Genomic DNA, 11,777 nt, shown 5'->3' on the forward strand with positions numbered 1-11,777 from the left:
TTTTTTTGAGAGGTTTTTGCTATAGGGCACGTGCACTCACCAGACAGACAGACAGAAAGACAGAAAGCAAGAAATCGCCCCCCAGGGGGGATGGCTATACCACAATCCCTTCTACTCCATTCTCCTCTCGGGATCTTGGGCACGCACGCACACGTGCCTGGCGTGAGTTTAAGCCACTGGGTCCGGAACTTGAACTGCGGTTGACTACATGGGAGTCCAGACACATAGCCATTACGCAAACTGCTGGTCTCTAGATTTATTCATTTATTCCATGAGGAAGAGAAAGGAAGAGGCACCCCCAGCAGAGCCTTCACTCCACTACCCACCGTCCTGCCTCGGGCAGCCAGGGTCCCAGACACTCAGACTGCAGGCCGTGTAGCGAGGGCCTGAGCCCAGCCTCTTCCCACGCGTGCCCGGCATCATGAAGAATTGCATTGCCACCGTGCCAGCTCAGCTGCCAGGGCTTCTGTTCTGAGACAGGAATAATAATAACACCTTAAAGAGACAGGAGTGGGACCAGCAGATGGAGTAATGGCTGCGTCACTGGACTCCCAAGTAGTCGGTTGCCGTTCAAGTCCTGAACCTAGCAGCTTAAAACTCATGACAGGCACGTGTGCATGTGTGCTCAAGATCCCGAAAGGAAAGTGGAGGAGAAGGGATTGTGGTGTGATGGCCATCCCCTCGGGGGGTGGGGTGGGGAGTGGTGGGGAGTTCTCACTGTCTGTCTTTCTGTCTTTGGCGAGTGCACATGCCCTATAGCAAAAATATCTCTTAAAAAAAAAATAGAAAATAAGTTTGAGGCAAATGGAATTATAGCATGAGTTTATTCTGATGCAAAATAAATTGAAACCCCTACAGGGCTTTTTCATAACACACATTTTTCGGTGCACTTTTTCCAAGAAACCTCTTACTGGTCCCACTCCTCTTCCCTACTGCTCCCCACTCAGGCCCTGCACAAGCCAGGTCCTGACCGCGGAGGTACAGCGGGACAGCAGGGCCGGTGTGCAGGCAGAGCTGGGTCTGTCAGAGCTCAGGGGAGTCTGGGCGAGACAGCAGGTTCACATCTCCAGGCAGGGAGGGTCTCGATTGATCATAGGGGGAGGGCAAGGGGCAAGAGGGGGTGGTCATTTTTAGGTAAGTGAGGGGGCACGTGGGGGTGGAGGGCCCAGGACATCATGTGTTGTGAAGGCCTTTCTTGGGGACCTCATTCCGGGCCCTTTCACTAACCCCAGCAGGTCCGCTTATCTACTCATGGTAAGGCTCATCTTGGGCTTCCTTCAGTAACCTTCACTTTGCCTACTTTTAAGACATAGAGGTATTGGGGACCAGCAGTTAGCGTAATGGCTATGTCGCTGAACTCCCACGTAGTCGACCGCAGTTCGCGTCCCGGACCCGGTGGCTTAAAACTCACGCCGGGCGCGTGTGTGTGCGTGCCCAAGATCCCGAGAGGAGAATGGAGGAGAAGGGATTGCGGCGTGACCATCCCCTCTGGGGGGTGATTTCTCGCTTTCTGTCTCTATGTCTCTCTCTGTCTGTCTGGCGAGCACACGCGCCCTATAGCAAAAATCTCTCCAAAAAAAAGAAAAAAATAATAGAGGTATTGGGGGAACCAGCAGTTAGCATGATGGCTATGTCGCTGGACTCCCACGTAGTCGACTGCGGTTCAAGTCCTGGACCCGGTGGCTTAAACTCATGCCAGGCGCGTGTGCGTGCATGCCCAAGATCCCAAGAGGAGAATGGAGGAGACGGTATTGCGGTGTGGCCATCCCCCATGGGGCGTGATTTCTCACTTTCTATCTCTCTGTCTCTCTCTTTCTGGCAAGTGCACGTGCCCTATAGCGAAAACTTCTTAAAAAAAAAGTGAAAAAAAAATACAAGTATTTATTTAATTTCATTTATTTACTTTCCACATTCACCAGAGAGAGATAGAGAAAGAGAGCCACCTCACCACAAAGCCAGCCACCAGGTCCAGGACTCGAACCGCAATCAATCGTATGGAGTCCAGTGCCCCAAACTCCACGCCACCTGCTGGCCTCTGCCTGTTTCTCTGTGAACTCTCCACACCGGCCAACTGCCCCTCCCTCTGGACAGTGCCAGCAAAGCACCGACTTCACCTCCTGACCGAGCAGGACTGCCGGGCTTCTGCCAGGCCGAAGCCTCGAAGCCTCGTTACAGAGCGCGGGGTCACATGAAGGGGCAGCACATCACGGCCGGAGCAGGGCCCTGCGGGAGAGAGGGCTGATTCGGAGAGAGCCTTGTGTGAAGCTGCCTCCACGCTTCCACTGTTCCAGATAAAACAGGCTCGAATTTCGTTTTGGTTTTTACACAAACAAAACAGGATTTGAAATAACAGCCCACACAAATGACTTCTTAGAAATCTCACCCTTGACTTATCATTTTAGAATAAAAGCAATTCTCATCCTGGCAAAGCTCTTCATTCTTTTGGGAACATTTCCACATACATTGTTTCCCTTGCTCCTAAGAACACCGGCAGGGACACGGTGCGGGCTCAACTGTTCCCTTTGAGCGGATGAAAACCCTGTGGCTCAGAGCTGGGTGCCGGCCCGGGGCTCCCAGCCCTGCCTGTGTGCCCTTGCGCTCTGGGAGGCTCCCCTCGGAGTCCAGGACCCATCCCCCAAGGTCTCTGCTCTGACTTAGAACCCTCCCCACCCCACCCAGCTGTGGGATCCTGAGATGCCCACAGGAGGCGCCCGCAGCTGGTGGGGATGGCCGGGTGGGGACTGCAGCTGCGGAAGGCGCTGCTGGCCTGGGCACATGTGCAGGTGCGCTACACCCCAGCCAGTGTACACGCTCCCTGCTCCAAACCTGTTCCAACACTCTCACCTGGACCCTCAGAAAGGCAGGAGACTCATTTGCAGTCATTTGACCTGAGGCTCGTGCCAGGCTAAGCCTCCAACGTCAGCTGGAGGGTTTAGGTAAGTCGGTTTGGTCCTAGAACCAACTCAGACAGCCTACGGGGCACTGGGCTGCGAACCCAGCCACAATGACTCCCCGTAGCTCCCCAGTAGGTAGACCTGTTCGGTGATGCCACCCGGGGCCAGGACACAGCGGCAGGTGAGTGCTCAGCAGCCCCACGGAGAGCTGCAGGCACTTAGGGCAGCAGCGAGCAGAAGGCAGAGCCTGCCTCCACTGGCTGATGCTCTAGAGGCCGGCCCAAAACGAGCAGCGAACTGAGCTCCATTAGAGACTGCTGAGGTGGCAGAGGCTGTGGGAGAGTGGCCCAGGCCCTGGAGGGAGCAGGAGATATGCAGGCTACTGTTTTGCTTTGGTTTGGTTTTGAGAGAGAGATTTTTTGCTACAGGGAGCATGGGGTCACCAGAGAGAGAAATCACCCCCAGGGGAATGGCCACGCCACAGTCCCTTCTCCTCCATTCTCCTCTCTGGACTTAGGGTAGGCATGCACATGTGCCCGGTGTGAGTTTCAAGCTGCCAGGTCCAGGATTCGAACTTCAGTAGACTATGTAGGAATCCAGTGCCTTAACTACTATGCCCCCTGCTGGCTCCACAGGCTACTATTTTACTTAACTTTTTTTTTTTTTCTTTGAGAGATTTCAATGAGATGCCACCAGCTTCATTGTCAAGCCAACATCTGAACAAAGACTTGAAGGAATGAGGGGTTACATTGTGGATGTCCGAGGACAGGCCTTCCAGATGGAGGCTGGGAACAGGCAGGAGGCCAGCGTGGCGGAGCAGAGGCCAGAGGGAGGTTGCTGGAGAGGAATTCCAAGCAGGATCCAGGAGGGGGAGCAGGCCTGTGGTCAGGAGTTCTGGAGGACATCAAGGGCCGTAGCTTCCACTCTGAGTCAAATGGGGTCTCAGCACAGGACTGAAGGGGTCTGACTTCTAGTCCAGTCAGTCCTCTGCCCTACTGCGGATGGGTCGTACCGGAAGTATTCACTTTTAAAAAAAGTGTGTGAGCAGACCCAGCAGGTGGCGTGGTGGTTAAGGTACTAGACTCCCACATGGCCCACCACGGTTCGAGCTCGGACATGGTGACTTGCTTTCTCTCTCTCTGGTGAGCACAAATGTCCTATGACAAATTAAAATGCTAATAATTAATACAATGAAATTATTCTTCAGCATTTCTGTGTGGAAAGCATTGGCTGTAGATAGAGTAGGTCCCTGTGCCCGAGCGGCTAAGATTCTGAAGATTAGCTGGTACTTCAGGACAGCAGAGAAGCCGTGGCCTGCATGCCGAAGGACTCTGCTACCGCTTGTAGTTTAGGAAATACCGATTCTAGCTTGGTCAGACACCGACTGACAAGGAGTCCGCACTGCCAGACACCCGAACTAAGCCCTGAGAGGGCTGGGACGGGAATCAGAGCTGGTGTGGGAGGCCAGAGAGACAAGAGGGAGAGAGAAGGGAGAGGCCGGGTGTGGCCCTCTGGCTGTGGTCAGTTCTCGGTTCTGAGCAGCTGGGCGGATGGAGTCTTGGATGACTCACCGTGTGGAAGGTGCTGGGGGGATAAAGGAGGAACCCACAGGGAGGCGAACCCCTCAGGCCCCTTGGGTTGTGGCTCTGGCATTCCCACCCATGGCCTCACACAGGCCTGCTAATAACACAAGCTTCGGGGCTCGGAACCACTTCCTGGGGTGCTTTAAGACTCTCCCAAGGCCGAGGGGTTACCCAGGAAGCCAGGGACTTATGCTTCCTCATTTGTAAACCTGAGCAACCACAGAGAAGACCCTCTGCTAAGGAAGGAGAGTGCTCGCTGGTCCAAATGCAGGTGTCAGCATATCTTCCTCCCGGGAGGAGGGAGGACCAGGCAGGGGAAGCCCTGGCCTTGAGCAGAGAATCGTATATGAGGAGGATTCCGAAAGGTCGTACGCAAATACAATCTAAGTTCAAGTTCGTACAAGTGCAAAACAATTTTTTTTTTGAAATCTATGCAGTTTTTCATAATATGCATTTCCCGTGAACTTTTTGAAGACTCCATGTTTGTTATAGGAGAGCCAGATTGTGAAGACCCACATGACCGTGGGATGGGAGCTGCCAGGTGAGCTCCCGGGTGTTAGGGACTGAAGTGTGCATCCCCTAAATTTCCTTGTGGAATTTCTAACCCCCAGGATGGTGGTGTGTGACAGTGGAGACGGGTATTTAAAGAGGCCATCAGGCTGGAATGAGGTTGCTGAAGTAGGCCCCGCTCCAGTCTGTCCTTATAAAAAGAGATTAGGACACACAGAGAGACTCTAGGGACACTCGTCCACCGAGGGACGGCCACGCCAACGGCCAGCAGGGTGCCTCCGTAAGGTAAGCGGAGAGGCCCCACGGAAACCAGCCCTGCCAGAGCCTTGGGCTTGGCCTTCCAGCCTCCAGAGCAGTGAGAGGACGGGTTGCTGCGTCCAACCACCCTAGGGCCTGATCCACTGAGGATGGGGTTCTCCACGTGGTGCATGTGAGGTGTCCCGGGAGGGTGGACTATGGCCCGCGCCTGGCATGTCACTACTGCTGTATTCCCGGACCAGCCCCGACCGCGGGCAGTTGTCCCCAACAGCCAATGCATGAGTTTCCCCTCGCGCCAGACACCACTAGTCGCTTACTGGTGAATTACCTCGTTGGGTTGTTACTGCAAACCTGAGTTTCAGAAGAGCCTAATTAGGGGACAGCAGGTGGCGTGATGGTTAAGAGAGTTGGATCCCACGTGGCCTGGTGCATGGTGAGAATCTCTGATCTGGTGGCTTGGAAAACAAGCCAGGTTTGAGTACATGTGTGGCCAAGATCCTGGAAGAAAGCTGGAGTAAAAGAGGTTGCTGCATGGCCATCTCCTCCTGAGGAGTCATTTCTCGCCTTCCTCTGTCTGTCTCTCTCTGTCTCTTTTTCTCCAGAGAGCACAGAGGCCCTATGGCAAAACTCTAAAAACAAAAGAAGCTAACTGGTGTCTCCAAAATCGCCCAGGTAGGGCACCCAGGGACCCAGGGTGGAAGTGCAGGCCCTCTGATTCCAGGTCCACAGTTTCTCTGCCACACCGCAGAGTCCTCTGGGAACTTTTACTTTATGTGTTTATTTTTAAGGGTTTTTGCCAGAGGGTGCACGCTCTTGCTGGAGAGACAGTGAAAGGGAAAGTGAGAAGTCACCCTCAGGGAGCATGGCGGCAGCACTACCCCCTCTCCTCGATTCCTACCTGGGATCTGGGGCACACGTGCATGCACGCCCAGAATGGTTTTCAAGCCACCAGATCCGGGATTTGAACTGTGGTTGGCCATGTGGGAGTCCAGCACCATAACCACTAGTCCACCCGCTGGCCCCCAGAAGAGCTTTTACAGAGAGGGGCCTGAAGGCCCACGGGCTGCTCTCCCTTTCAGGAGTCAGCTCTGTCCTTTCATGGACAAGTCGCTGGAGCTATGCGTCAGTCCTGTGACTCAGAGAGGGAGGGAAGTACGAAGGCCTAACCCCGCCTTCACAGGACCTTCAGGCTCATCTGTAACCGGCCACCCTGCACTGCTTCGTAGCTAACCCAGAGACACTCAGAGGGCTTCGGGAAGTTCATGGCAAAGTGGAATTAAAGCACAAATTTGTTCTGGTGCAAAAAATTTTGAAATCCTGCATAGTTTATCATAATATGCATTGTCTGTGAACTTTTTAAAATAATGATTTATTTAATTTAATTAATTAATTTATTTGTTTTAATTTGACCAGAGAGAGAGAGAGAAAACAGGAAAGTGAGAAAGCAAGCCGCCAGGTCCAGGACTCAAACCACAGTTAGCCCTGTGGGAGTCCAGTACCTCAACCACCACATCACCTGCCGGCCCCTGTCTGAACTTTTCAAGTCCCCCTCATGTAGCCCCTAAGATATCAGAGGCTTCACTTCTCTGGAAAAGGCCTGCTTTGTTCCGCTCAGCTCGGTTTGCCAAGGACAGCCCTGTCTGGAGCTGCTTGTCAATACCTATTTTTAATGGGATATATTTATAATCGGATGTGCTCACAGTCGCCTTCTCATGGGCACTTGTTCTCTTTCCAGGATCGCGGAGGCATTTTAATAGATTGGCTGTGGCAGCAGAGAAGCAACTCGAAACACTCTAGCCCGGTTGTCGGGGGGACCTGAGAGCCCCGAGTACCCCAGGGCTGGGTCCCTGCTGCCCTTCAGGGAGAAAGCAACAGCCCCTCTGGGCTCTGCTTCCAGTTTCTACAAAAGAGATGCAAGGGGCCTTCTCAAAGCTCATGGGAGATGTACCTTATGAGCAAAACTGCATGGAGGGGCCAGCAGCTGGAGTAATGGCTATGTCGCTGGACTCCCATGTAGTCAACCGCGGTTCCAGTCCTGGATCCGGAGGCTTCCAGTCACACCGGGCGCATGTGCGTGCGTGCCCAAGATCCCGAGAGGAGAATGGAGGAGAAGGGATTGCAGTGTGGCCATCTCCCCGGGGGGTGATTTCTCACTTTCTGTCTGTCTTTCTGGCGAGCGCACGTGCCCTATAGCAAAAAAACCTCTCCAAATAAACAAATAAACAAACTATGCATGGATCTTAGAAAATTGTACCAAAGTAAACTTTGACTTTATTTATTTATTCAATTTCCCAGAGGGCATATCACTTGCCAGAGAGAGAGACAGTGAGCGATGGAGAGGGAGGCAGCAGCCCCGCTGAGGCCGTTCACCCCACAGCAGCATCCCCTCCATCTCTCTGTCCTGCACCGGTTGGGGCCCATGTCCAGTGTATTTTCAAGCCAGTGGGGCCAGAATTTGAACCATGTGGTTGGCCATGTGGGATCCAGCTTCCCTGACATTAGGCCACAGGGCCAGCCCTTAAATTCTTACTTAATTTTAGGTTTCCATAAATCTTTTTTATTCTTGTTTGTTTCCACAAACATTTTTCTTTTCTGGTTTTGTTTGTTTGTTTGTTTGTTTTTTAGGTTTTTTGCTATAGTAAGCAATCCCTTCTCCTCCATTCTCCTCTCAGGATTTTGGGCATGCACGCACATGCATCCAGTGGGATTTTCACGTCGCCCAGTCTAGTACTTGAACCACAGCCAACCGTGTGAGAGTCCAACACCTTAACCACCACGCCACTTGCTGGCCCCATCCACGAACTTCCTAAAGTCTTTCCGTCATTTCCAGAGGGACGGAGGGCATCGAGGCGAGTAAAGGTTTAGTGCATAGCGAGAGAAACCTTCAATGGAAGCCCTAGATTTCATCGATAAGTACTTACCGTCTTTCACAGGCTGCGCAGGTACTGAGGCGTGGTGCTTTGTAAACGAAGGTTTTGGACAGTCATCAGTGCTGAGAGCTTCTTGGAGTTCATGTAGTCTGACTCTCTCGCTGTGCGCCGTGTTTAAGAGAAGTATCTATTAAATTGTCTTTATTACTATTAATTTGCTTCAGGGCATGCACCCGAGCGAGCAGGAGTGAGACAGAGAGTGGGACTCGAGCCACAGTCAGCCGTGTGGAAGTCCAGATTCTGTCACCTCAGAGATGAGGAGCATGAAGTCCAGGAGGTGAACTGGCCAAGGCCAGGCGGCTGGTTCTGAGCCTGCAGGAGGCCAGGGGATTTCCGACCCAGCCCGGGGGTCCCCACACACCCTTTTCAGAGCACCGTGAGAACCGTGTGCATATCCGGAAGCATCCATTCAAAAATGACCAAAGCCGACACAGAATGGCAAACAGTTGGGTTATTGTTCGTTTGGTTTTTCTGTTATTGTTTAGATTTTTACCATAGGACACATGTGCTTGCCTGAAAGAGGGGGGGAAATGAGAAATCATCCCCGCAGGGTACGGCCAGGCCACACCATGGAGTCGGGCGGGTGGGAACCAGAGCCCCAACCACCACACCACCCGCTGGCTTGGAAAATCCATTTTTAAATGAAGTAGCCAAGATCCCAGCCGAACATGAGGGAGCGTGTTTAGGCTGCCAGGGTGATGAACGAAACGAGCCAAAGCAGCGGCCGCACAGCCTGGCACCTCCCAAAGGTCCTTGAACTCTGGCTCGCCACCTGCCACGGCCAGGGACGGGGATGGCGACCCCCTTGTTTCACCAGCTGTCTCAGGGCTCAGCCATGGTTCCCAGGGCCTTCTCTAAGGCCTGGGCCCAGCCGCTGCTACCAAGCCCCGCCGTATCCCTGGTCTTCTCATTTGTTCGAAGTTTCCTTTAAAACCGTTTCTTGGGTCCAGACAGTGGTGCGGCGGTAATGGGACCCATGGGAAGGTAAGTCCAAGGTTCACGTGCTGAGGCCTCTCTGTGCATGTCAGTGCATGTATGATCTGGGCTGGCCGAGGCGAGGGGCGGGCTGCGGCATGAAAAGCTTGTTGGGGAGGCTGTCTGTCTCCCTCTCTTAGAAAAAAATAAAAAAACAAACTTAAAATTTGTTGTCGTTGTTGTTACTGTCTTGCTTTTCTTATTTAGAAAAGCCTTATAAATACAAACGAGCAGAATCAGGACTAGCAGTTGGAGTAATGGCTATGTCGCTGGACTCCCATGTAGTCAACCACGGTTCAAGTCCGGACCCGGTGGCTTAAACTCATGCCAGGTGCATGTGTGTGCCCAAGATCCTGAGAGGAGAATGGAAGAGAAGGGATTGCACTGTGGCCATCTCCCTGGGGGGTGATTTCTCACTTTTTGTCTCTTCATCTCTGTCGTTCTGGTGAGCGCACACGGCCTATACCAACAACCTGTCAAGAAAAAATAAAAGAACAGAATCCAGAATGTCTGAATTTTGTTTCTGATTTCTTTTTAAATGTTTAGTAATATTTAATGTTATTTATTTATTTTTAATTTTCTCTAGGGCATGTGTGCTCACCAAAGAGAGACAGAGAGAGGAAAAGTGAGAAAGCAAGCTGCCAGGTCTAGGACTTGAACCATGGATGACGATGTGGGAATCCAGCACCCTAACCACGCTGCCACCTGCTGGCCCCTTCTTTATAAAACTGTTTTTTCAGAGGCAGCGTGCTAAGAGATTTGAGTCCTGACAGCAACCACAGGTCCAGGTAAACCAACGGTTGAAGTGCAGAGCAAAGTGAGTTGGCAAACACCGCAGACCTAGGCCAGAGGGGTTCTGGGGGACCAAGTGGCATCACCCACCAGCAGAACTCTGACCTTAGCGCACACGAGCCCTTTGCTCTCACTCCTTTTTACATAACCTGCTAAATTTAGAGCAGCTGAAGGTGAGGGCGCACGTCAGAAGCAGACTGAGACAGAGGCTTGACAACAGTCGGGTTAGAGACGCTAGGATTGCCTCGAAAGAGGTCGTGGCTGTTCACCTCCCCTGGCCCGAGAAGCCCCGTTAACAGCCCAGTGTCACCCTGGGTAGGTCAGAAAGTCTGCAGCCTCTGAGGGGCTCCCAACCACAGTGACGAGGCACCCTTTTGTACATGGGAAACGAGACGGCACCCTACCTCCAGGGTAGAGAGGGATGCCGCCCTAGTCTCGTCCACGTCTTCGGAAATAACCTTCGCAAAGGCAGCTCTGGGACCAGCAGTTGGCATAATAGTTATGTTGCTGGACTCCCATGTAGTCAACCACGGTTCGAGTCCCGGATCCGGTGGCTTAAAACTCACGCCGGACGCGTGTGCGTGCGTGCCCAAGATACCGAGAGGAGAATGGAGGAGAAGGGATTGCGGCGTGGCCATCCCCCTGGGGGAGATTTCTCGCTTTCTGTCTCTCTGTCTCTGTCTCTGTCTGGTGAGCACACGTGCCCTATAGCGAAAACCTCTCCAACAAAAAAGGCAGCTTTGCGATGTCCCTGAAAGATGCCAACAGCCCCCTCTGTCCCTCACTCAGACCCTCCTCAATCCCTCTCCTCTGTGCCCTCTGGGACTGCCCGCAGTCCCTGGTCCCTGAGGCTGAGCACGGCAGGTCTCTCTCACTGGAGAGTCCGCCTTCCACCACACCGTCCCCTCCCTCCTGAGTTAGCCGGCTAGCCTGCCCGGAACCTGGCCCTGGCTCTTCTCAGAATGAAGCTCCGCAGAGAGTGACAGACCTCATGTCCGGCTCAGGGTCACTTGCCGAAAGCCAGGATGGAAAGAATGGACGTCCTGGGGGTGAAGAGGTGTGTGTTAGCCTCGCGTGTTTCCACGTGGTCTTACACGCTGGTGGCCTCCAGGGCCTTGGCTCCGCTTCCTGTGTTTAAAGCCTGGAGTGGAAGTGCCAGAGTCAGAGAGCAAAGCCTGCCCCGAAGGAACCCCGGATGCTAAATTTATTTGTTTCAAGGCCCCCCAAAAGGTGTTGGGGGGACTCCCACGAAAATAAGTCCCTGGTGAAAGGAGGCGTGAAGGTGAATTCTCTCACTGGACGGAACCCACACCCCGTGGTCGTCACTTCCTTTTGAGCCAGAAGAGCAGGCAGTTTGGAACCCACGAGTGTTCCTTCGGCCTGTGCCCTGCCAGGTTTCTGCCGACATGCACACCAGAAAGGACATTAGGAAGAGCTGCTGCTTCTCCCTCCCTCTCCCACACCACACCCCAACAGCGGGTGCTTCCTATGTGAAGTATGGGTGTCGCAGGCGGGCACGAGTGTGCACACACACAGTAGCACACAAGTGTCAGATCTTCAGGCCAGAATCGGACGGCAGTCAAATCTTTCTCATTAAAAGCAGTGGAGGAGCCAGCAGATGGCATAAGGGTTATGTCACTGGACTCTCACATGGCTGACTGCAGTTCGAGTCCCGGACCCAGTAGCTTGAAACTCACACTGGGTGCATGAGTGTGCATGCCCAAGAGCCCAGGAGGAGAATGGAGGAGAAGGGATTGCGATGTGGCCATCCCCCCTGGGGGGGTGATTTCTCACTTTCTCTCCTCTCTCTCTCTCTCTCTCTCCCCCCTCTCTCC

The sequence above is a fragment of the Tupaia chinensis genome, unplaced genomic scaffold (genome assembly GCF_000334495.1).
Source record: "Tupaia chinensis unplaced genomic scaffold, TupChi_1.0 Scaffold000070_1, whole genome shotgun sequence".
Classification (NCBI taxonomy): Eukaryota; Metazoa; Chordata; class Mammalia; order Scandentia; family Tupaiidae; genus Tupaia; species Tupaia belangeri.